This window comes from Macaca mulatta, chromosome 18, assembly GCF_049350105.2.
Source record: "Macaca mulatta isolate MMU2019108-1 chromosome 18, T2T-MMU8v2.0, whole genome shotgun sequence".
NCBI lineage: Eukaryota > Metazoa > Chordata > Mammalia > Primates > Cercopithecidae > Macaca > Macaca mulatta.
The window spans coordinates 81588163-81613934 of NC_133423.1; the positions used below are offsets into that span (position 1 = coordinate 81588163).

Genomic DNA, 25772 nt, shown 5'->3' on the forward strand with positions numbered 1-25772 from the left:
CCTTTTTTTCAGAATGATTAGTTTCTATTGTTGACATGTAGCTGATGTGAGCTGGCTCCTTGGTAGTCTTGAAATAGCCTGTACTTTTGACTATAAGCAAGTTATGTCAGGCCAATTTTTATTCTTCCTCTCCCAAGAAACACAATCAGTGCATGAGTGAAAGCAGCCAAGGGGCTCTGAAGAGGTCATACAGATTGTAGACCACTTAAGTAAATACCATGAGTTTGTTTTCATGTATCTAATTTATCTCCATCTTTACCAAGTACTTTTTTGTTTAAAACACTCTTGCCCTGCACTAAGATTTTCAATATATTTCCTTCCCTTTTCTGAGCTATTAGCTTCTCTCTTCTCTGACATACCCCTATCTTCTTACCAATTTTTTTTTTTTTTTTTTTTTTTTTTTTTAGACGGAGTCTCGCTCTGTCACCCAGGCTGGAGTGCAGTGGCCGGATCTCGGCTCACTGCAACCTCTGCCTCCTGGGTTCAAGCTCTCCTGCCTCAGCCTCCTGAGTAGCTGGGATTACAGGCGCGCGCCACCAAGTCCAGCTAATCTTTGTATTTTTAGTATAGACAGGGTCTTACCATGTTGGTCAGGCTGGTCTCGAACTCCTGACCTTGTGATCCGCCCACCTCAGCGTCCCAAAGTGCTGGGATTACAGGCGTGAGCCACCTGGCCCAGCCCTATCTTCTTACCAATTTTAATGTGCTGTACTGTATGTGATTATCCCCAACCTTTTGTTTAACTCATATAGTCTAGCCTATTACGTGAATGGGCACCTACTTAAATCTTGAAACTCGGCCGGGCGCGGTGGCTCAAGCCTGTAATCCCAGCACTTTGGGAGGCCGAGACGGGCGGATCACGAGGTCAGGAGATCCAGACCATCCTGGCTAACACGGTGAAACCCCGTCTCTATTAAGAAATACAAAAAACTAGCCGGGCGAGGTGGCGGGCGCCTGTAGTCCCAGGTACTCGGGAGGCTGAGGCCGGAGAACGGCGTAAACCCGGGAGGCGGAGCTTGCAGTGAGCTGAGATCCGGCCACTGCACTCCAGCCTGGGTGACAGAGCGAGACTCCGTCTCAAAAAAAAAAAAAAAAAAAAAAAAAAAAAAAAAAATCTTGAAACTCTTCACCTGGGTTGCAATTACATTCCCCTCTCCTTTAAAAATCCTTATATGGGCCGGGTGCGGTGGCTCAAGCCTGTAATCCCAGCACTTTGGGAGGCCGAGACGGGCGGATCACGAGGTCAGGAGATCGAGACCATCCTGGCTAACACGGTGAAACCCCGTCTCTACTAAAAATATAAAAAAGTTAGCTGGGCATGGTGGCACACGTGTGTAATCCCAGCTACTCAGGAGGTGGAGGCAGGAGAATTGCTTAAACCCAGGAGGCAGAAGTTGTAGTGAGCCGAGATTGCGCCACTGCACTCCAGCCTGGGCAACAGAGTGAGACTGTGTCTCAAAAAACAAATAAATAAAATAACCAGCACACCACCCGTGCCCACACACACAGGACAATGTCTGGACGCCTTGGGGTGGCTGATGCAGCCCCCCCTGACCTGGCCTGCTCCCCAGCCCTCCTGCCTCCCTCTCTGAAGGAAGCCTCTTTCCTGTCTTCTAGATCTGGCAATATTCGCCTCCCTTAGGTTCTGCCGCACCTGCTTAGGGAACTATGAAAACACCGGAAATGCTTCTCATTTATTGACCAACACATCTTTTTCCCCTACTGAAATTCCCAAGCCCTGGCCAGGCGCAGTGGCTCATGCCTATAATCCCAGCGCTTTGGAAGGCCAAGACAAGAGAATCACTTGGGCCTAGGAGTTCAAGACCAGCCCTGGCAACATAGCAAGACCCTGTCTGTACAAAAAATAAAAAAATAAAAAACTTAGCCGGGTGTGATATCACGCGCCTGTGGTCTCAGCGACTGGAGAGGTTGAGATGGAAGGATCGCTGGAGCCCAGCAATTTGAGGCTGCGTGCCACTGCACTCCAGTCTGGGCCACAGATCAAGACCCTGTGTCTCAAAACAGAGAGTGTTCATTTAGCCCAAGGGAGAGATTCCACATCTCAGCACTTCTAGTCTGGGGTACCAGGCATAAGACAGAGACTGGGCCTAGGTCTTAGATCTTGTAATTGGAAGAGAAGTGACCTGCTTCTTTGCCTTAATTTTTTTTTTTTTTTTTTTTTTTAAACAAGGTCTCACTCTGTTGTCCAGGCTGGAGCTGGAATTTGGTGGAATGACCTTGGCTCACTGCAGCCTCAACCTCCCCAGCTCAGACATCCTTCTAGGTCAGCCGTCTGAGTAGCTGGGACTACAGGTGCACACCACCACGCCCAGGTAATTATTTAATTTTTGTAGTGACGGGGGTCTAGCTATGTTGCCCAGGCTGGTCTCAAACTTCTGGGCTCAAGTGATCCTCCCACCTCAGCTTCCAAAGTGCTGGGATTACAAGCATGAGCCACCCTGCTGGTGGGGCCTTTTTTTCAGAATGATTAGTTTCTATTGTTGACATGTAGCTGATGTGAGCTGGCTCCTTGGTAGTCTTGAAATAGCCTGTACTTTTGACTATAAGCAAGTTATGTCAGGCCAATTTTTATTCTTCCTCTCCCAAGAAACACAATCAGTGCATGAGTGAAAGCAGCCAAGGGGCTCTGAAGAGGTCATACAGATTGTAGACCACTTAAGTAAATACCATGAGTTTGTTTTCATGTATCTAATTTATCTCCATCTTTACCAAGTACTTTTTTGTTTAAAACACTCTTGCCCTGCACTAAGATTTTCAATATATTTCCTTCCCTTTTCTGAGCTATTAGCTTCTCTCTTCTCTGACATACCCCTATCTTCTTACCAATTTTTTTTTTTTTTTTTTTTTTTTTTTAGACGGAGTCTCGCTCTGTCACCCAGGCTGGAGTGCAGTGGCCGGATCTCGGCTCACTGCAACCTCTGCCTCCTGGGTTCAAGCTCTCCTGCCTCAGCCTCCTGAGTAGCTGGGATTACAGGCGCGCGCCACCAAGTCCAGCTAATCTTTGTATTTTTAGTATAGACAGGGTCTTACCATGTTGGTCAGGCTGGTCTCGAACTCCTGACCTTGTGATCCGCCCACCTCAGCGTCCCAAAGTGCTGGGATTACAGGCGTGAGCCACCTGGCCCAGCCCTATCTTCTTACCAATTTTAATGTGCTGTACTGTATGTGATTATCCCCAACCTTTTGTTTAACTCATATAGTCTAGCCTATTACGTGAATGGGCACCTACTTAAATCTTGAAACTCGGCCGGGCGCGGTGGCTCAAGCCTGTAATCCCAGCACTTTGGGAGGCCGAGACGGGCGGATCACGAGGTCAGGAGATCCAGACCATCCTGGCTAACACGGTGAAACCCCGTCTCTATTAAGAAATACAAAAAACTAGCCGGGCGAGGTGGCGGGCGCCTGTAGTCCCAGGTACTCGGGAGGCTGAGGCCGGAGAACGGCGTAAACCCGGGAGGCGGAGCTTGCAGTGAGCTGAGATCCGGCCACTGCACTCCAGCCTGGGTGACAGAGCGAGACTCCGTCTCAAAAAAAAAAAAAAAAAAAAAAAAAAAAAAAAAAATCTTGAAACTCTTCACCTGGGTTGCAATTACATTCCCCTCTCCTTTAAAAATCCTTATATGGGCCGGGTGCGGTGGCTCAAGCCTGTAATCCCAGCACTTTGGGAGGCCGAGACGGGCGGATCACGAGGTCAGGAGATCGAGACCATCCTGGCTAACACGGTGAAACCCCGTCTCTACTAAAAAAATACAAAAAACTAGCCGGGTGAGGTGGCGGCGCCTGTAGTCCCAGCTACTCGGGAGGCTGAGGCAGGAGAATGGCGTAAACCCAGGAGGCGGAGCTTGCAGTGAGCTGAGATCCGGCCACTGCACTCCAGCTTGGGCGACAGAGCGAGACTCCGTCTCAAAAAAAAAAAAAAAGCCGGGCGCGGTGGCTCACGCCTGTAATCCCAGCACTTTGGGAGGCCGAGACGGGCGGATCACGAGGTCAGGAGATCGAGACCATCCTGGCTAACACGGTGAAACCCCGTCTCTACTAAAAATGCAAAAAATTAGCCGGGCGCAGGGGCAGGCGCCTGTAGTCCCAGCTACTCAGGAGGCTGAGGCAGGAGAATGGCGTAAACCCGGGAGGCGGAGCTTGCAGTGAGCCGAGATCGCGCCATTGCACTCCAGCCTGGGCGACTAAGCGAGACTCTGTCTCAAAAAAAAAAAAAAAAAAATCCTTATATGTCTCATTGGTTGTTCTAGATTCATTTACCAACCACCACACTCTATTAGAAGACAGAGTCTATGGGGTTAGAGCTGTGTGGGGAAAAGAAAGATCAGACTGTTACTGTGTCTATATAGAAAGAAGTAGACATAAGAGACTCCATTTTGTTCTGTATTTGAGATGCTGTTAATCTGTGACCCTACCCCCAACCTTGTCCTTGCAAGAGACATGTGCTATGGTGACTCAAGGTTTAAACGATTTTGGGCTGTGCAGGGTGTGCTTTGTTAAACAAGTGCCTGAAGGCAGCTTGCTGGTTAAAAGTCATCACCATTCTCTGGCCGGGCGCGGTGGCTCAAGCCTGTAATCCCAGCACTTTGGGAGGCCGAGGCGGGTGGATCACGAGGTCAGGAGATCGAGACCATCCTGGCTAACATGGTGAAACCCCGTCTCTACTAAAAATACAAAAAACTAGCCGGGCGTGGTGGCGGCGCCTGAAGTCCCAGCTACTCGGAGGCTGAGGCGGGAGAATGGCGTGAACCCGGGAGGTGGAGCTTGCAGTGAGCCGAGATTGCGCCACTGCACTCCAGCCTGGGCGACAGAGCGAGATTCCGTCTCAAAAAAAAAAAAAAAAAAAAAGTCATCACCATTCTCTTAATCTCAAGTACCCAGGGACACGTACACTGGCAAAGGTCGCAGGGACCTCTGCCTAGGAAAGCTAGGTATTGTCCAAGGTTTCTCCACATGTGATAGTCTGAAATATGGCCTCGTGAGAAGGGAAAGACCTGATCGTCCCCCAGACTGACACCCGTGAAGGGTCTGTGCTGAGGAGGATTAATATAAGAGGAAAGGCGGCCTCTTGGCGGTTGTTGGCAGTTGAGGTAGAGAAAAGCATCTGTCTCCTGCCCGTCCCTGGGCAATGGAACATCTCGGTATAAAACCCGATTGTATGTTCTGTTTACTGAGAAAGGACACAACCGCCTTAGGGCGAAAGGCGGGACTTGCTAGCGCAATGCTGCTCTTCATGCACTAAAAAGGTTTATGGAGATGTTTACATATGCACGTCAAGACACAGCACATTTCCTTAAACTTATTCATGTCACAGAGATCTTTATTCATATGTCTTACTGCTGACCTTCTCCCTACGATGATCCCATTATCCTGCCACTTCCTTTTCTTTAAGATGGTAAAGATAATTATCAATAAATACCAACGGAACTCAGAGACCGGTGCTGGCGTGGGTCCTCTGTATGCTGAGCGCCGGTCCCCTGGGCCCACTTTTTCTTTCTCTATACTTTGTCTCTGTGTCTCATTTCTTTTCTCACGTCTCTTGTTCCACCTAACGAGAAACGCCCACAGGTGTGGAGGGGTAGGCCACCCATTCAGAGCCGGAAAACTGACAAAGTAAATTTCCTTTAGTACCTCTCATAACATCCCAAGTCAATATGATGCTTCATATTAAGTAGTGCAATCACAGCAAGTAATAAGACTCTGCATACCAAACCACATTTAGCTTGTCTTTGAGTTTTGGGTAGAGTCTAGTGCTGGGAGTGGCAGGAAGAGAGAGGGGACGCAGCATGGCCAGTGCTATATAGCATGGAATGTTTTTAACAGAGAACAAAGTGTTTGTACTAGAAGGCAGGAGTCTGGGGCTCAGGAGGTGTTGAGTAACTGAATTGCTATGAATGATTTTCTGTCAAAATCTAAATAACATTCCAGCCTTTGCCAGCTTCATAGGGGGATTAGATAGTAGGAATGCACTGAGTTTGTGCTCCTGGGAAGACTCCACGATTGGGGGAAGGAAGACAACAGAAACGAGGGCAGGGATGCGGTTTATCTCCGTCCAAGCACAGGAGGCCCCCGGTTGGATGACAGGTGGGATGACCTCTGTCTACTGGTGGCCCAACAGCACACCTATGCCTTCAGGATGAAGTGTGCTCTGCTCCTCACCCAAAGGTTTATTTTTGGAAAAGTTTAACTGAAGTACATGCACATTCAGAAGAATACATGTCTCCTGAACATACAACTCACTGGACTGTCACAAACTGACCATACCTATGCAACCAGCACCAGGTTAAAAAGATATTATTTTGGCCGGGCGCGGTGGCTCAAGCCTGTAATCCCAGCACTTTGGGAGGCCGAGACAGGCGGATCACGAGCTCAGGAGATCGAGACCATCCTGGCTAACACGGTGAGACCCCGTCTCTACTAAAAAATAGAAAAAAACCAGCCAGGAGAGGTGGCGGGCGCCTGTAGTCCCAGCTACTCGGGAGGCTGAGGCAGGAGAATGGCATGAACCCAGGAGGCGGAGCTTGCAGTGAGCCGAGATCCAGCCACTGCACTCCCGCCTGGGTGACAGAGTGAGACTCCGTCTCAAAAAAAAAAAAAAAAAGATATTATTTTATTTATTTTTATTTATTATTATTATTTTGGAGACAGGGTCTGGCTCTGTCTCCCAGGCTGAAATGCTGTGGCATGATCTTGGCTCACTGCAACCTCCACCTCCCGGATTCAAGCGATTCTCCTGCCTCAGCCTCCCGAGTAGCTGGGATTACAGGTGTCCACCACTACACCTGGGCTAATTTTTGTGTTTTTAGTAGAGACAGGGTTTCGCCACATTGCTCAGGCTGGTCTCGAACTCCTGACCTCAAGTGATCCGCCCGCCTCGGCCTCCCAAAATGCCGGGATTACAGATGTGAGCCACTGCGCCCTACCAACAAGATATTTTAATAATATGAATGCAACTCTGCATGTGCATGAAATGCAAAGGTGACAGGGTGTTATGAATATGTCTCCCTTCCCTCTATTTTCTAGTTACCCAGATTTCCTATTAAGAAAAAAAAATTGTCATTAGTTTCTTAACCAATGGGTTTTAAACCAAACAGACTTTCTGACATCTGTAAGATCTTGGCTTGGGCTGGCGGCCTGGGTGAGGCTGGAAGGCTCTCTGTGTGAGCTCAGGACGGCGATGGACAGGGGGGGTCCTGGCTCCAGCTCCGCCTGCAGCCTCCCCGAGCCTATCCCTCGGGCGCCGGCCTGGGCTGTCCAGGGAGAGCGGGCAAGGAGCAGGGCCCCGGGCTAGGTCCAGGCTGGCAGTTGGCATCAGGGGGCCCCGGGTGGGAAGACCGGTTGGGATGGGGGTGCATTGACCCGGAGAATCTGAGACGCAAGGTTTCCGGCTCTTGGCCGCTAGTGAGGAAGGCTCGAGGCCGATCCTGGCCCAAAGCAGGGCGCCGGGCCGCCGTCAGTCTTGGGAAGGGGGATTGGGAGGAGCCGGAGAGGGGCGGCCTTTCCCTGGGGTGGCGTGGAAGGGAGGCAGCACCGCCAGGCGATGAGTAGAGCTGGGCCCTGGCGGGCTGCCCCTGGGGTGTCTTGCAGTCCCTCTGCAAGGGGGGGGTCTAGGGCTGTTCCTCCGAGGTCTCGAGGTGGTCCTTCGGGTGTGTCTGGGGTCGGTCAGCCCCTCTAGAATCTTGGGGCGGCCTCCCGGGGGCCATACTGCATCACATAGTGGAGGCAGGCAGAAGCCGGTTGGGGAGGGCCCGCGGTGCTTTTGGTGTGAAGATCTCCAGGAAGAGTGATTTTAAAAATAGCCTGACTGACGTGTAAAGAACTCTATCAAGTACCGTTTGCTGAGTCATGAGAGCCTGTTCAAGTTCCAGCCTGAGAACTGAGGGAAGGGGTGGGTAAAAAAGGACTCGCCAACGCCGCGGCGCCTCTAAGCTGGTATATACGGCCGGCCTGAAGTGGGGCAAAGGTCGCCGCCTGCGGGAAACACAGGCCCGGGCCCAGCGGCTGGCCTGAGTCTATGCGGTTTGTTTCCTTCGTAGGAAGCCCAGATATGGCACTTTCACTTTAAAGATAATAAAGAAAACGATTTTAAATGAAAATAATGTTTTTTCCCTTAAGGGGTGTTACACTTTTACTTGGATCACCTCTTGGTGTTCTATTAATAAAGAAACCCAAAAGTATGCCCTCTCTCAAGTTTTTTTTATGTAAAAAAATTTATAATTTTATTTTGTATAGAGATGAGGTCTCGCTCTGTAGCTCACACTAGGGTGCAGTGGCTCAATAGTAGCTCACTATGGGCTCCTGGGCTCAAGCCATCCTCCCTCCTAGACCTCCCAAAGTGCTGGGGTTACAGGCATAAGCTACCGCACTGGCTTCTCATATTTATCTATTATCTGGTGCCAAAAAAAGGAGCTATTTTAACTCATCAGCATTGCAGTTAGTTTTGAAGCTGACCATCCGATAGGTGTTTATGGACAGTTCAGTCCTGGGCTATGTCATTTTGGAAATAACATGATAAAATTGTTTTTCTGATTCTATGGTTTATCTTCTAGTTGGGAAGATAACACTAGCATGTGTAATGTAACACATGACAATGGAAGATTCTACATAATTAAGGGTTAACTCTGAAATCAGAAGACAAGTTTTCCAAGACTTGGGAAGGTGGAGAGATCAGAGATCCGTGAGAGAACAAAGAATCGGGTAAGTATTCCAAGAAGACGCGCATCTTACAGTGTGGATCACATTTCTGTATGGGTGAGGTGGCTCACGCCTGTAATCCTAACACTTTCTTTTTTTTTTTTTTTTTTTTTGAGACTGAGTCTTGCTCTGTAGCCCAGGCTGGAGTGCAGTGGTACGATCTTGGTTCACTGCAACCTCCGCCTCTAACACTTTGGGAGGCGGAGGTGGGCGGATGGCTTGAGTCCAGGAATTCAAGACCTGGGCAACATGGCAAAACCCCTTCTCTACAACAAACCCAAAATTTAGCCGGGCGTGGTGGCACATGCCTGTGGTCCCAGCTACTCAGAAAGCTGAAGTGGGAGGATTGCTTGAGCCCAGGAGGTCGAGGTTCCAGTGAGCCATGATTGCACCACTGCATTCCAGTCTTGGTGACAGAGTGAGACTGTGACTAAAAAAAAAAATCCTGAGTACTTGCTGGGTTACACTAAATGAAGCCTCCTGGTTGATAGCTGAATGCTATGTGTGTGCACACACACACACACACACACACACACACACACACTTGGTAAAGACAGGGTCTCTCTATGTTGCCCAGGCAGTCCTCCACTGTGCCCGTCAATAATTCTTTTTTTTTTTTTTTTTTTTTTTTTTTTTTTTTAATAATCTTGGCTCACTGCAAGCTCCGCCTCCCAGGTTCACATCATTCTCCTGCCTCAGCCTCCTGAGTAGCTGGGACTACAGGCACCCGCCACCAAGCCCGGCTAATGTTTTGTATTTTTAGTAGAGACAGAGTTTCAAAGTGTTGGCCAGGATGGTCTTGATCTTCTGACCTCGTGATCCACCCGCCTCGGCCTCCCAAAGTGCTGGGATCACAGGCGTGAGCCACCGCGCCTGGCCCAGTAATTATTTATATTACACACTCTTTTGGAATAATTGTTGTAGCTTCTCTCTCTTTATTGGACCCCGATAAGAGAATCACTTAGTATTAATTCTTTTGTGTTTGGCTAACATCATCATCATGATGTTGGTGAGACTCAACCGAATTGTTACAGGTGATGCAGAATTTTTTGCCCCTTAGCCCAGATAGGTCTGGGTTCTTGTCTCATGACCAGAAAGAAGTAGGCACGTGGACACTCAAAGAGTAAGGTGGGAAGTTTTATTGAGTGATTAAACAACTTTTAGCGGGGAAGGGACATGGAGGTGGTCCCCTACACCAGCGCAGGAAAGTTCTCAATATAGCTGAGCCCGGGGCTCACTGCAACCTCCACCTCCCGGGTTCAAGCGATTCTCATGCCTCAGCCTCCCGAGTAGCTGGGATTACAGCCATGTGCCACCACGCCTGGCTAATTTTTGTATTTTTAGTAGAGACAGGGTTTTACCATGTTGGCCAGGCTGGTCTCGAACTCCTGACCTCAAGTGATCTGCCTGCCTTGGCCTCCCAAAGTGCTAGGAGTACAAGCATGAGCCACCATGCCCAACTTTGGTTTTAGTTTATAATTGGTTACTAATGGCCGGGTACAGTGACTCATGCATGTAATCCCAGCACTTTGGGAGGCTGAGGCAGGTGGATCACCTGAAGTTAGGAATTTGAGACCATCCTGGCCAACATGGTGAAACCCCGTCTCTACTGAAAATACAAAAAATTTAGCAGGGCATGGTGGTGGGTACCTGTAATCCTAGCTATTTAGGAGGCTGAGACAGAAGCATCGCTTGAACCCAGGAGGTGGAGGTTGCAGTGAGCCCAACCGCGCCATTGCACTCGAGCCTAGACAACAAGAGCAAAACTCCGTCTCAAAGAAAGAAAAAAAAAATTTGGTTACTAATGAAATAGAGATTGCCCATGCGTATATTCTCTTTGGTTAAGTGTCTGTTCAAATCTCTCACCTATTTTTCTGTTTAGTCTTTTAAGAAAATTGTTGTGTATGAGTTCTTTGTATATTCTGGGCACAAGCTCTTTGTCAAAAGGATGTGTTGCCCAGGCTAAGTTGGTGGTGTTACAGGAAAGGGATCTTGATCCAGACCCCAAGAGAAGGTTCTTGGTTCTTTTTTTTTTTTTTTTTTTGAGACGGAGTCTCAATCTGTGGCCCGGGCTGGAGTGCAGTGGCGCGATCTCGGCTCACTGCAAGCTTCGCCTCCCGGGTTCATGCCATTCTCCTGCCTCAGCCTCCCGAGTAGCTGGGACTACAGGCGCCCGCCACCTCGCCCGGCTAGTTTTTTTTTGTATTTTTTAGTAGAGACGGGGTTTCACTGGGTTAGCCAGGATGGTCTCGATCTCCTGACCTCGTGATCCACCCGTCTTGGCCTCCCAAAGTGCTGGGATTACAGGCTTGAGCCACCGCGCCCGGCCGGTTCTTGGTTCTTGCGAAAGAAAGAATTCAGGGCGAGTCCACAGTGCAAAGCAAAAGCAAGTTTATTAAGAAAGTAAAGGAATTGGCTGGGCGCGGTGACTCATGCCTATAATCCCAGCACTTTGGGAGGCTGAGACGGACAGATCACGAGGTCAGGAGATTGAGACCATCCTGGCTAACACGGTGAAACCCCGTCTCTGCTAAAAAAACAAAAAATTAGCCGGGCATGGTGGCGGGCGCCTGTAGTCCCAGCTACTGAGGAGGCTGAGGCAGGAGAATAGCATGAACCCGGGAGGCAGAGCTTGCAGTGAGCTGAGATCGCACCACTGCACTCCAGCCTGGGCGACAGAGTGAGACTCCGTCCCAAATAGTTGCCCATTTTTATGGTTGTTCCTTGATGAAATGCTAAACAAGGGGTGGATTATTCATGCCTTCCCTTTTTAGACCATATAGGGTAACTTCCTGATGTCGCCATGGCATGTGTTAACTGTCATGGCGCTGGTGGGAGGGTAGCAGTGAGGACGATCAGAGGTCACTCTTGTTGCCATCTTGTTTTTGGTGGGTTCTGTCCGGCTTCTTTACTGCAACTTGTTTTATCAGCAAGGTCTTTATGACCTGTATCTTATGCTGACCCCCTGTCTCATCCTGTGACTTACAATGCCTTAACTGTCTGAGAATGCAGCCCAGTAGTCTCAGCCTCATTTCACCCAGCAACTATTCAAGATGGAGTTGCTTTGGTCCACACACCTCTGACAGTGGGGTTACATGACTGTAATCCCAGCACTTTGGAAGGCCAAGGCAGGAGAATTGCTTAAGCCCAGGAGTTCAAGACCAGTCTGGGCAAGATGGTGAGACCCTGTCCCAACAAAAAATTTTTAAAAATGTATATTTAGCTGGGTGTAATGGCATGTGCCTGTAGTCCCAGCTACTGGGAAGGCTGAGTGGGGAGGATTGCTTGAGCCTGGTAGGTCAAGGATGCAGTGAGCCATGGTCATGCTACTACACTCCAGCCTGGGCAACAGAGTGAGACCCTGTCTCCAAAATAATAATAATAATAATAATAATAATAATAATAATGAAGTACGTGTTGCCCATATCTACTCATTCATGGGTAATCTTGAAACCGCCTTTGCAAAAGTTATATCCATGAGAAATAATTATAACGGTAAGCTAAGCCAACCTAACCTCCATCTTGCCTTTCCCTTAATTATTCCCAGATTATTGGGCTAAGCTAACTTTGGAAGACCTTTCAGCCAAAACTCAGCTGCTTTTGTAAAGCTAATTGGAGGCCATCACGCTGAGAGAGGACAGGAGGCTGGGTCCTACTAAGTTATTCAGAGGTTATAAAAACATGATACATCCCCAGTTACTCCTCCAAATAACACCACTCTCGAAGACTGACCTTTCGAGATGTCTTTTCAGGTGTTTTGCATGTCTGACACCCATGGCTCCACCTGGAGGACAACCCTCACTCCTGTGGCCACACCTAGAATCGACCAGCCCACAGGAGGACTGCTTCAACCCGCTATGATTTCATCTCTGCCCCAGCCAATCAGCAGCAAGCACCTGCTGCCTAGCACTCCTCTCCCCCACACTGCTTCCCCCAAACCGCCTTTGAAAAACCCCTAATCTGGTGGGATGTGGTGGCTCACGCCTGTAATCCCAGCACTTTGGGAGGCTGAGGCGGGCAGATCACCAGGTCAGGAGTTCGAGACCAGCCTGACCAACATGGTGAAACCCTGTCTCTACTAAAAATATAAAAATTAGCTGGGTATGGTGGCACGCGCCTCTAATCTCAGCTACTCTGGAGGCTGAGGCAGGAGAATCACTTGAACCTGGAAGGCGGAGGTTACAGTGAGCCCTGTGGGTGACAGAGTAAGACTTTATCTCAAAAAAGAAAAAGAAAAACCCCTAATCTACAAGGTTTGAATGAGATGATTTGAGTACCAATTCCATCTCCCACGTGTTATGGCCAGCCCTGTGTCTATTAAACTCTCCACTACAATGCTGTTTTTTTTGTGTGTTTTTCTGAGACAGAATTTTGGTCTGTCACCCAGGTTGGAGTGCAGTGGCACAAACTGGGCTCATTGCAACCTCCACCTCTTGAGTTCAAGCAATTCCCATGCCTCAGCCTGCCGAGTAGCTGGAATTACAGGCATGTGCCACCACGCCCAGCTAACTTTTGTATTTTTAGCAGAGACGGGGTTTCACCATGTTGGCCAGGCCGGTCTCGAACTCCTGACCTCATGATCCCCCCGCCTTGGCGTCAGCCTCCCAAAGTGCTGGGATTACAGGCGTAAGCCACCGTGCCCAGCCTGTAGTCTTTCTTTATGCAGCGAAGAACACCTCAGGTGGTTACAAATTTTTCTCTTCACAACTTTCAGTGTTTTCAAATTCCTTGCAATGAACATATATTTATATTTTAAAATATATTTTAAAAGTAAAGTTTTGCCAGGTGCAGTGACTTACGCTTGTAATCCCAGCACTCTGGGAGGCCGAGGCAGGTGGATCACTTGAGGCCAGGAGTTGGAGACCAGACTGGCCAACATGGTGAAACCCCATCTCTACTAAAAGTACAAAAATTAGCCAGGCATAGTGGCACATGCCTGTAATTCCAGCTACTCAGGAGGCTGAGGCATGGGAATCATTTGAACCTGGGAGGCGGAGGCTGCAGTGAACCAACATCATGTTATTGCACTCCAGCCTGGGTGACAGAGGGAGACTCAGTCTCAAAAAAAAGTAAAGTTTTGCTGGGGGTGGTGGCTTACGCTTGTAATCCCAGCACTTTGGGAGGCCGAGGTGGGCAGATCGCGAGGTCAAGAGATCAAGACCATCCTGGCCAACATGGTGAAACCCCGTCTCTACTAAAAATACAAAAATTAGCTGGGTGTGGTGGTGAGCACCTGTAGTCCCAGCTACTTGGGAGGCTGAGGCAGGAAAATCGGTTGAACCTGGGAGGTAGAGGTTGCCGTGAGCTGAGATCGCACCGTTGCACTCCAGCCTGGTGACGGAGCGAGTCTCAAAAAAAAAAAAAAAAAAAAAAAAATAGGGGCTGGGCACAGTGGCTCACACCTGTAATCCCAGCACTTTGGGAGGCCGAGATGGGCAGATCACGAGGTCAGGAGTTTGAGACCAGCCTGACCAACATGGTGAAACTCCATCTCTACTAAAAATGCAAAAATCAGCTGGGCCTGGTGTTGCACGCCTGTAATCCCAGCTACTCGGGAGGCTGAGGCAGGAGAATCACTTGAACTTGGGAGGCAGAGGTTGCAGTGAGCCAAGATCGGGCCATTGCACTGCAGTCTGGGCAAAAGAGTAAGACTCCGTCTCAAAAAAATCAATAAATATTTAGTGGCAGTTGGATATAAGAAGCAGACTACAGAGGGTTAAAACATGGATGGGGGTTTGGGATGGAAAGCAGTAGGTGTTGGCAAGACAGCCGTTGGACAAAATTATTCATTGACCTGAACATTCTCAATTCTTGTTTCTTTGGAAACTTACAAAGGCAGATATTTAACATGCTTTAATTAATAAAGTTCTTTTGCACTTTTTTTTTTTTTTTTTTTTTTTTTTGAGACGGAGTCTCGCTCTGTCGCCCAGGCTGGAGTGCAGTGGCGCGATCTCGGCTCACTGCAAGCTCCGCCTCCTGGGTTTACGCCATTCTCCCGCCTCAGCCTCCTGAGTAGCTGGGACTACAGGCGCCCGCCACCGCGCCCGGCTAATTTTTTGTATTTTTAGTAGAGACGGGGTTTCACCGTGGTCTTGATCTCCTGACCTTGTGATCCGCCCGCCTCGGCCTCCCAAAGTGCTGGGATTACAGGCGTGAGCCACCGCGCCCGGCAGCCACTGCGCCCGGCTCTTTTGCACTTTTGAAGAATGTTCTGTGGATAACACATTCCATCCTCTGCCTTCCCAGTGTGGGCTGCCTCTGGCCTAGAAATGCAAATGTTTGCTTGTTCATAAAAAAATGCGAACCCGAGGGCTTCAAAACGTGAGCAAGAGCTGGCGCGGTGGCTCAAGCCTATAATCCCAGCACTTTGGGAGGCCGAGGCGGGCGGATCACAAGGTCAGGATATCAAGACCATCCTGGCTAACACGGTGAAACTCCATCTCTACTAAAAATGCAAAAAATTAGCCGGGCGTGGTGGCGGCGCCTGTAGTCCCAGCTACTGAGGAGGCTGAGGCAGGAGAATGGCATGAGCCCGAGAGGTGGAGCTTGCAGTGAGCCGAGTTGGCACCACTGCCCTCCGGCCTGGGCGACAGAGCGAGACTCCGTCTCAAAAAAAAAAAAAAAATGTGAGCAAGAACATCGTATTTGTTTGCAAGCAGTTAGCAAAGCAGCAGAAACATTGGCTGCCTCCAGTAATCATTACCCCCTTCCCTGCGGGGTCCTTCAGAAACCATTTACCTGTAATTTGTTAGGAGACAGCTCTGAGCTTCTCATTATGGGCCCTTCCCTAATTATTCCACCAGATCATCAAAACATTTTCAGATATTCTAATTGTTGGTACTTTGTCATCCTTTGAGACTTAATCTAAAACTCGGTCATGAAATAATTTTCTTTTTCAGAGCTAAAAATGCTGCGAATGGAACCATGTTACCGGTGAGGTAATAATATGCTTCTAAACCATTTAACATGAGAAGTAAATTAAAAAGCCTCCAGATTTTATCTTTCCTAGTCAGCCTCTCTTGGAATCCCACGAATGATTTCTTTCCTAACTAAACGCCTTACCTGGTTAGGATCTATGTTCAATTGTCACATGAAGAGGAAACAGATTTTGATACGGACTTGGTCACTGTTGGGCCTTCCCATCGCAGCAGAGGGAACACTTGCGCCATCTGCTGGGGATATTGCTGATCATTTTATAATTTCATGAGGTAATGGCCTTGATTCAAGTGAGTTCACAACCTGGTCACTTTCTTTCTTTCTTTTTTTTTTTTTTTTTTTTGAGACGGAGTCTCGCTCTGTCGCCCAGGCTGGAGTGCAGTGGTGTGATCTCGGCTCACTGCAAGCTCCACCTCCTGGGTTCACGCCATTCCCCTGCCTCAACCTCCCCAGCAGCTGGGACTACAGGTGCCCACCACCACGCCCGGCTAATTTTTTTGTATTTTTAGTAGAGACGGGGTTTCACCATGTTAGCCAGGATGATCTCGATCTCCTGACCTCGTGATCCGCCCGTCTCGGCCTCAAGTGCTGGGATTACAGGCGTGAGCCACCACGCCTGGCTTACAACCTGATCACTTTCAATATCTCTGACTGACAGGTATTTGCTCTGAGACTCTCTGTCATTAGATTATGTTTCAGAGTATAATTTACTTTTCCTTTTAGTAGATAAAAATAATTTTAAGCCAAAATATGCAGAGTTATCCTAGTCACTGTCTACTGTCACGCCAAAGGATGCCTAAGGAGGGTTTAAATAATAGAGTTGAAAAATAGCTAATTTCTTTCTTTCTTTTTCTTTCTTTCTTTTTTTTTTTTTGAGACGGAGTTTCGCTCTTGTTGTGCAGGCTGGAGTGCAATGGCACCATCTCCGTTCACTGCAACCTCTGCCCCCAGGGTTGAAGCAATTCTCCTGCCTCAGCCTCCCAAGTAGCTGGGATTACAGGAGCCCACCACCACGCCCGGCTTATTCTTTTGTATTTTTAGTAGAGATGGGGTTTCATCATATTGGCCAGGCTGGTCCTGAACTCCAGACCTCAGGTGATCCACTCGCCTCAGCCTCCCAAGGTGCTGGGATTACAGGCGTGAGCCACTAAGCCCTGCCGAAAAATAGTTAATTTCTTTAGGGCAATCACAGTGGCGCATGCGTGCGCGCTTGTGTGTGTGTGTGTGTGTGCGCGCGTTTGTACTTTGCCCTCAAACTGATATCACTGACTTCTTTCCTTCTTCCCCTTTTGTTTCTTCTCCTTGCTTTGTTTTGCTCTTTCCATTCTCCCTCCTTCCCCCTCTTCTTCTTCTCCTCTTCCTTTCCCTTTTCTTTTTTTTTTTTTTAGAGATGGGAACATGCTCTGTTGACCAGGCTTGAGTGTAGTGGCTAGTTACAGGTGCGATCATAGCTCACTGCAGCCTCAAACTCCTGACCTCCCACTTCAGCCTCCTGAGCAGCTGGGACTACAGACATCTGCCACTGAACCTGACTTTCTCTGTTTTCTAATTATCAAAAAACATTGACTGAGAATCTTGTCTCCAAGTTACACTATGGTCTCTAGAACAAGACCCATGAGTGAAATAGCTCTATGTATATTCTGTTAGCAAGCTTTGCAAGCTTAAAAATCATAGCAGAAGACAGCGATATGCCCTGGGGGAGGAAGATTGGCCAGACAGCTCAGTGTTCTTGGGTGCTGGGCTCAGAATTGGCCAGGTTGTTGGGGCCTCTACTCTCTGGAGAGCTGGAAAGGGTAGAATCAGGGCCTGGGCTTAGAGTGTGCACCCTAGGTCTAGGATTTGTCTTCAGGAACAATTATTTTCTTGACAACTGTCTGGTCTGCTTTCTGCTGAGTCCTGGAACCCTGCATTGCCACCTGCATTCCTGCTCCTCCCCAGCCGTGGTCCCACACCTGCACTCTAGGCCCCTCCACCCCTCCCCTGGGAAGCGTCCTCACTGTGTGGTGGTCTGGACCGTTTGACTTCTTGGCCTGGTGATCCCGGCTTTCAACCCCTGGGCCCCAGCCTGGCCTGCCCATGGCTGAAATCCGCCAGCTCTGCCTTCTCAGGGGAGGTTTTTTTTTTATTTTTTGAGATGGAGTCTCACTCTCTCACTCAGGCTGGAGGGCAGGGGTACAATCTCGGCTCACTGCAACCTCCACCTCCTGGGTTCAAGCAGTTCTCCTGCCTCAGCCTCCCGAGTAGCTGGGACTACAGGTGCATGCCACCATGCCCTGCGAACTCAGTAGAGGATCTGACAGTAAGTTGATTCAGGGCTCATTACTTTCTTTGCTTGGTTACAGCTGGAGCCAGCTTGTTCCAACAGTTAGTAATTTTACATCTTTGATTTTCCTTGGGATGTGACTGCAATGTTTCCACAGTTACGGTTCCAGTGCAGGAACTTAAGAAAATTGCTAGCCGGGCGCGGTGGCTCACGCCTGTAATCCCAGCACTTTGGGAGGCCGAGGCGGGCGGATCACAAGGTCAGGAGATCGAGACCACGGTGAAACCCCGTCTCTACTAAAAATACAAAAAATGAGCCGGGCGCAGTGGCGGGCGCCTGTAGTCCCAGCTACTCGGGAGGCTGGGGCAGGAGAATGGCGTGAACCCAGGAGGCGGAGCTTGCAGTGAGCCAGGATCGCGCCACTGCACTCCAGCTTGGGCGACAGAGCAAGACTCCGTCTCAAAAAAAAAAAAAAAAAAAAAGAAAATTGCTTTGTCTAATATGAACTGGAAACCAGTGAACTCATTTCTTTTTTTCTTTTCTTTTTTTTTTTTTTTTTGAGATAGAGTCTTGCTCTGTCGCCCAGGCTGGAGTGTAGTGGTATGATCTCGACTGATTGCAACCTCCGCTTCCCAGGTTCAAGTCATTCTCCTGCCTCAACCTCCTGAGTAGCTGGGATTACAGGTGTGTGCCACCATGCCTGGCTAATTTTTGTAGTTTTGGTAGAGATGGGGTTTCACCATGTTGGCCAGGATGGTCTCGATCTCTTGACCTTGTCGTCTGCCCGCCTCGGCCTCCCAAAGTGCTATGATTACAGGCGTGAGCCACGGCGCCCGGCCTGGTGAACTAATTTCATAAGCTACAGACCTGCTTCTTTATAGAGTGAGTTCGAATGATGTCGGGGAAGTGATCAGCACCTGGATCACAGAGGAGTCAGGACTCTGCTCACTTCGTGCTCATGGAGTTGGGAAGTTTTAGCACCTTCAGTTGTTGCTACACAGACGGAATGTGATGACACCTCTACTCTTGATAGGTTTTAGAGATAATATTGGAGTATCTCGGTGTTAAAATCAAAAGCAATCTTTTTGTCTTATATTTATTTTGTAAAGTTACAAAAATAATTTTAAATACTATCAACTGAGACTATTCGCTCTTCAGAGGAAATTGTTCCAGTTTTTCTTGAAGGTCCTTACTTTATTCTTCTATTCTTCTTTTCCTTTTCTATTCTATTCTATTTTATTCTATTCTATTCTATTTTTGAGATGGAGTCTTGCTCTGCCATCCAGGTGGAGTGCAGTGGCACAATCTCAGCTCACTGCAACCTCTGCCTCCCGGGTTCAAGCGATTCTCCTACCTCAGCCTCCGAGTAGCTGGGACTGCAGGCGCATGCCATCATGCCCAGATAATTTTTTGTATTTTTAGTAGAGATGGAGTTTCACCGTGTTAGCCAGGATGGTGTCAATCTCCTGACCTTGTGATCCGCCTGCCTCAGCCTCCCAAAGTGCTGGGATTAAAGGCGTCAGCCACTGTGCCTGGCCTCCGTTTTGCTCTTGTTGCCCAGGCTGGAGTACAATGGCGCGATCTCAGCTCACTGCAACTTCTGCCTCCCAGGTTCAAGCCATTCTTCTGCCTCAGCCTCCTGAGTAGCTGAGATTACAGGCACTGCCACCACGCCCAGCTAATTTTTGGTATTTTTAGTACAGATAGGGTTTCACCATGTTGGCCAGGCTGGTGTCAAACTCCTGACCTTAGGAGATCCACCCACCTCGGCCTCCCAAAGTGCTGGGATTGCGGGCACGAGCCACCCCGCCCAGTACCTTCTGTCTGTTTTTCAAAATGATACCTACTATTGTTTGAGCAAGTGTTTTGGCAGCCAGCTATGCTGCATTTATTTTGCTAAGGTACAGACAGTCCATTACACTAGATATTGCTATAATTATACATAATTACAACAACAAATTAAATAAACTAAAACTTTAAAGGCATTAAAACACAAGAGAGTACTTTCTCTGAATTGGTGGTGATGGCAATAGTAAAGGAACAGGTTGGGTGTGGTGGCTCACACCAGCATTTTGGGAGGCTGAGGCGGGCGGATGCCTTGAACCCAGGAGTTTGAGACCAGCCTGGACAACATGGTGAAACTCTGTGTCTACAGGGGACACAAAAAAATTAGCCAGGTATGATGGCGTGCACCTGTAGTCCCAGCTACTCAGGAGGCTGAGGTGGGGGGATTGCTTGTGCCTGAGAGGTCGAGGCTACAGTGAGCTGAGATGGTGCCACTGCACTTCAGCCTGAGTGATGGAGTGAGACCCTGTCACAAAAGAAAAAAAAAGAAAGTAGAGAAATATAAAGAATCTTGGAGGTTTCCAAAATTTTCTTCTGAAATTTGAGTGGTTGACCAGGCGTGGTAGCTTATGCCTGTGATCGCAGCACTCTGGGAGGCCGAGCTGGGTGGATCACCTGAGGTCAGGAGTTCGAGACCAGCCTGGCCAACATGGTGAAACCCTGTGTCTACTAAAAATACAAAAATATTAGCCAGGCATGGTGGCACATGCCTATATTTCCAGATACTCAGAAGGCTGAGGCAGGAGAATCACTTGAACCCGGGAGGTGGAGGTTGCAGTGAGCTGAGATTGCACCACTGCACTCCACCCTGGGTGACAGAGCGAGACTCTGTCTCAAAAGAAAAAAAAAAAATTCAGTGGTTGAAATGTTACAATAATATACATTGACACAAAGACTGGGTAGTATATTAGTCAAAAGTCACAAGTACCAGTTCTCACCCTTACTAGCTGTGTGACCTTGGATAGTTTACTTAATGGTTCTAAGCTTTAGTAAGTGCTCAATAAATGTTACCTAAACTGGAAGCAGGCTGGGCACAGTGGCTCACGCCTGTAACCCCAGCACTTTGGGAGGCCAATTCAGGAGGATGGCTTGAGCCCAGGAGTTCAAGACCAGCCTGGGCAACATAGTGAGACTCTGTGTCTGCAAAAAATTCTAAAAATTATTTAAATGTGGTGGCACATTTCTGTAATCACAGTGCTTTGAGAGGCAGAGTTAGGAGGATCACTTGAGCCCAGGAGGTTGAGGCTGCAGTGAGCTATGATCATGCCACTGCCTTCCAGCCCAAGTGACAGAGGAAGACACTAGCTTAAAAAAAAAAAAAAAAAAAAGAAAGAAAATTAGTTTCAGGTTCCCTTCCCCTCCTGTAATATGTATTGCGGTAACCAGCCTCTCCATAGCATAACCAGTGATCCCAGCCTCCTGATATTCATGCCCTGTGTAGATCCCTCCCATGCTTTATCAGAGTTGGTCTGTGTGGCCAGTAGAATATTGTAGAAGTAATGTGTGTCACTTCAGAGATGGGGCTATAAAAGCCTGTGGCTTCTGCCATCTTGGGGAGACGTTCATGCTGCCAATGGAGAGGCCCACTTGGCAAGAAGTCCTTTCTGGAGCAGCAGGGTACCCAGCCAGCAGCTGAGGGGAGCTGCGACATACCAGCAACCCTGTGGATGAGCGTGGCAGCAGGGCCTGCAGGTCCAGGTGGTGCAGCCTGGCTCACAGCTTAGCTGCAACCTCAGGAAAGACCTGCACCAGGTGCCCCAGTGAAGCCAGTTCTGAATTCCAAACACTCAGAAGCTGAGAGATCATAGCGGTTTGCTAATACAATAATTCACATATCCACACACCTATGATCCTAGCCTTGCTATCCTCTGGGGAAAATAGCCCTTTTTTTTTTTTTTGAGACAGAGTCCTGCAGTGTTGCCTGGGCTGGAGCGCAGTGGCACAAACTCAGCTCGCTGCAAACTCCACCTCCCAGGTTCAAGAGATTCTCCTGCCTCAGCCTCCCGAGTAGCTGGGATTACAGGTGCCCGCCACCACGCCCGGCTAATTTTTTATATTTTTAGTAGAGACAGTGTTTCACTATGTTGACCAGGCTGGTCTCGAACTCCTGACCTCATGATCCACCTGCCTTGGCCTCCCAAAGTGCTGGGATTACAGGCGTGAGCCACTGTGCCTGGCTGCCCCCACTTTTTTTTTTTTTAAGCTGAGTTATTTCATCTAAGACATGCATTGCAGTGAGCCTGACCCTAGGCAATGTGCATCCTTTTTTCTTTCTTAATTGCCTTAAATAGTGGTTCATCTTACAGTTCATGATGTCTTAGATTTGAGGAAATAGTAAATCATATCAGTTATATGATCAAACTTTTTTTCTTTCTGAACCATATTTCCTTACACCATGAACATTTTTGTATTTGGAATGAATGACTGGGTATCTGTAACAAAGATGCATAGGCACGTTTGACACTCTGAGGGATTTCAGCATTTACTGACCGATTGTGAGACCACATTATCATTGTGAGTTTTTCTACATTGAAGGAGCCTACATATTTATAGGTTTTCATTCACCATTCCTGACTCTCCCATATAATATCCTTTATCACACTCTTTTGTTTTTTTTTTGTTTTGTTTTGTTTTGTTTTTTGAGACAGAGTCTCGCTCTGTCGCCCAGGCTGGAGTGCAGTGGCGCGATCTCGGCTCACTGCAAGCTCCGCCTCCTGGGTTTACGCCATTCTCCTGCCTCAGCCTCCTGAGTAGCTGGGACTACAGGCGCCCGCCACCGCGCCCGGCTAATTTTTTGTGTTTTTAGTAGAGACGGGGTTTCACCGTGGTCTCGATCTCCTGACCTTGTGATCCGCCCGCCTCGGCCTCCCAAAGTGCTGGGATTACAGGCGTGAGCCACCGCGCCCGGCCTCACACTCTTTTGTTATAGTGTTGAGTTTTTGTTTGTTTGTTTGTTTGTTTGAGACAGAGTCTTGCTCTGTCACCCAGGCTGGAGTGCAGTGGTGCCATCTTGGCTCACAGCAACCTCCACCTCCCAGGTTCAAGCGATTCTCCTGCCTCAGCCTTTGGAGTAGCTGGGATTACAGGCATGCACCACCATACCTGGCTAATTTTTGTACTTTTTGTAGAGATGGGGTTTCACCATGTTGGTCAGGCTAGTCTCAAACTCTTGACCTCAAGGGATCTGCCCGCCTCGGCTTCCCAAAGTGCTGAGATTACAGGCGTGAGCCACCTGGCCTGGTCTTACAATGTTGAGTCTTTAGGCCTCGGAAGCAGGCCTCAGGAAACAGAATCTCTCTGAATTTCTCCTGCCCAAGGCGGGACTCGAATCTGACTGTGGTTCGTAAGACTCTCATTGCGGACAGAGTCCTGTCCCACACCCTAGAGAAAGGAATGCTCCATGGAGAGGCCGACAAAGACCTGAACAGCTGAGCCTTGCTGGGTTTTCCTACTCGGTCTGTTAGTATTAGATCATTCCCCTTGTATCCAATTGCATTTCTACACAGTTGTCCTCAATCACGCCTATTCAATAATATCTCCATAAAAGGCTCAAGAGGACTGGGTTCTGAGAGCTTCCAGATCGCTGAGCACGTGGTGGTTCCTGAAGGGTGGCGCCCCTGGGGAGGGCATGGAAGCTCCACGTCCCTTCCCACATGCCTCGCCCTATGCAGCTCTTCATCTGTATCCTTTGCAATATCCTTTACAGTAAACCAGCGAACGTAAGTGTTTCCATGAGTTTTGTGAGTCATTCTAACAAATCAGTTAAACCCACGGAGGGGGTGTGGGAACCCCAATTTATAACTGGTCGGCCAGAAGCACAGGTTACAGCCTGGGGCTTCTGATTGACATCAGAAGTGGGACAGGCATGGGGACTGAGGCCTCAACCTGTGGAATCTGACGCTGTCTCCAGGTACAGAGTGTCAAAACTGAGTTGAACTGGAGGACACCCAGGTGGTGTCCATGCAGAACGACTTGCGTGTGGGGAATCCCCCTCAACATTTGCTCATAGAAGACTTCTGTGTTGATTGTTCTTGAGTGAGGCACTCGGAAAAGCACTAGGAACGAGTGTGTTTTTTCTGCCCAGAGCCTGTTTACGAATCACCTGAGTGTGCAGTGACTTTATGCTCATGGCTTATAAATCCCATCCACCAATCACTGATAGGCTGGTCATTTAAATCACGGGACTGAATGCAGCCTGCGGGAGGAGGTCCCCATCTGTGTTCCCCTCCCACATCCCAAGTAGCTGTCAGTGTCAGAAGTGGTACAAGGTGAGAGGGGGAAGGAGGAGGAGGAAAGGAGTAAAAATGAGGTGCTTCAGAATTTCCCCAACATAACCAGAGGGTGGTTTGGTAGCAGGGGAAATTTGGGTATCTGGAATCAGACTCCTTTATCTGGGCATGGTGGCACAAGTCTGTAGTCCCAGCTACTTGGGAGGCTGAGGTGGGAGGATTGCTTGAGCCTGGGAAATGGAGGCTGCAGTGGCTGTGATCGCACCACTGCACTCCAGCCTGGAAGACAGAGTGAGACCCTGGTTCAACAACAACAACAAAACCAGAACTAGACTCTTGAGTGTTTATGTAAAACGAATGCAGATCATGAATATTTTCATAATACATTTACTGGGTCACTGAAGAATTAAGGCATATATTAACTACAGAGCATGATCTAACAGAACAATCACAGCTCCATGTGCCCCTCCCTTACCTTCCCCTCCTTCCCTCCCTTCCTCCCTCCCTCTCTCTCTTCCTTGACAAACTCTTGCTCTGTTGCCCCAGCTGGAGTGCAGTGGCGTCATCTCGGCCCACTGTACTCTCTATCTCCCAGGTTCAGGCAATTCTGCCTCAGCTTCCCAAGTAGCTGGGATTATCATCACGTGCCACCACACCTGGCTAATTTTTTTTGTATTTTCCGTAGAGACGGGGTATCACCATGTTGGCCAGGTTGGTTTCCAACTCCTGACCTCAAGTGATTCGCCTGCCTCGGCCTCCCAAAGTGCCAGGATTACATGTGTGAGCCACCATGCCCGGCCTGTATCATTATTTCTGCTTTGTGAATGCCTCACAGATTCCTCCCATACTGGAATTAAGTAAACTCCTTAATCTCAGAAGGGCTGTGCAAGTCAATGAGTCACTTGCAGATTCTCATCTGGAAATGATCCGGTGTCTTAGAACTTTCACCACTGGCCGGGAGCAGTGGCTCACGCTTGTAATCTCAGCACTTTGGGAGGCTGAGGCGTGTGGATCACCTGAGGTTAGGAGTTCGAGACCAGCTTGACCAACATGGTGAAACTCCGTCTCTACTAAAAATACAAAAAATTAACCAGGCATGGTGGCACATGTCTGTAATCCCAGCTACTCAGGAGGCTGAGACAGGAGAATTGCTTGAGCCCAGGAGTCGGAGGTTGCAGTGAGCCAAGCTCGTGCCGCTGCACTCCAGCCTCAGAAACAGGGCGAGACTCTGTCTCGAGAAAGAAAAAGGAAATCCATGGGTGCTGCGCGGCTTCCTGGCCGACTTGTTTCTGGGCGAGAGCGAACAGTGGGGAGTGAGCAGCACGAGAGGGCGGACCACAGCCCGCACCGCCTAACGACGCGTCTTCATACTAGGGCTCCCTTTTTATTTTATCTCCATTGCCCATTGCCCTAAGAAGGTAACTTTGGTTAGGGTCTTTTGTTTGTTTGTTTGTTTTTAGACGGAGTTTTGCTCTTGTTGCGCAGGCTGGAGGGCAATGGCGCGATCTTAGCTCACCGTAACCTCCGCCTCCCAGGTTCAAGCGATTCTCCTGCTTCAGCCTCCCAAGTAGCTGGGATTACAGGCACGCACCATCATGCCCGGCTAATTTTGTATTTTTAGTAGAAACGGGGGTTTCACCATGTTGGTCAGGCTGGTCTCGAACTCGCAACCTCAGGTGATCTGCCTGCCTCGGCCTCCCAAAATGCTGGGATTCCAGGCATGAGCCACTGCGCCCGGCCTTGTTATGGTCTTTTAACCAACCCTGCAATCCCTGCTCCATAATGCC

General features: G+C 48.8%; 1 long non-coding RNA gene across 1 annotated transcript; it reads left to right on the top strand.

Moving 5' to 3' along the window:
- The first annotated feature begins 7246 nt into the window (after positions 1 to 7246).
- On the top strand, positions 7247 to 12950 carry LOC144336520 (uncharacterized). Its single transcript, XR_013408378.1, has 3 exons — positions 7247 to 7906; positions 8568 to 8715; positions 12465 to 12950. It is a non-coding gene; the product is annotated as an uncharacterized LOC144336520 (long non-coding RNA).
- Positions 12951 to 25772: the final 12822 nt, after the last annotated feature.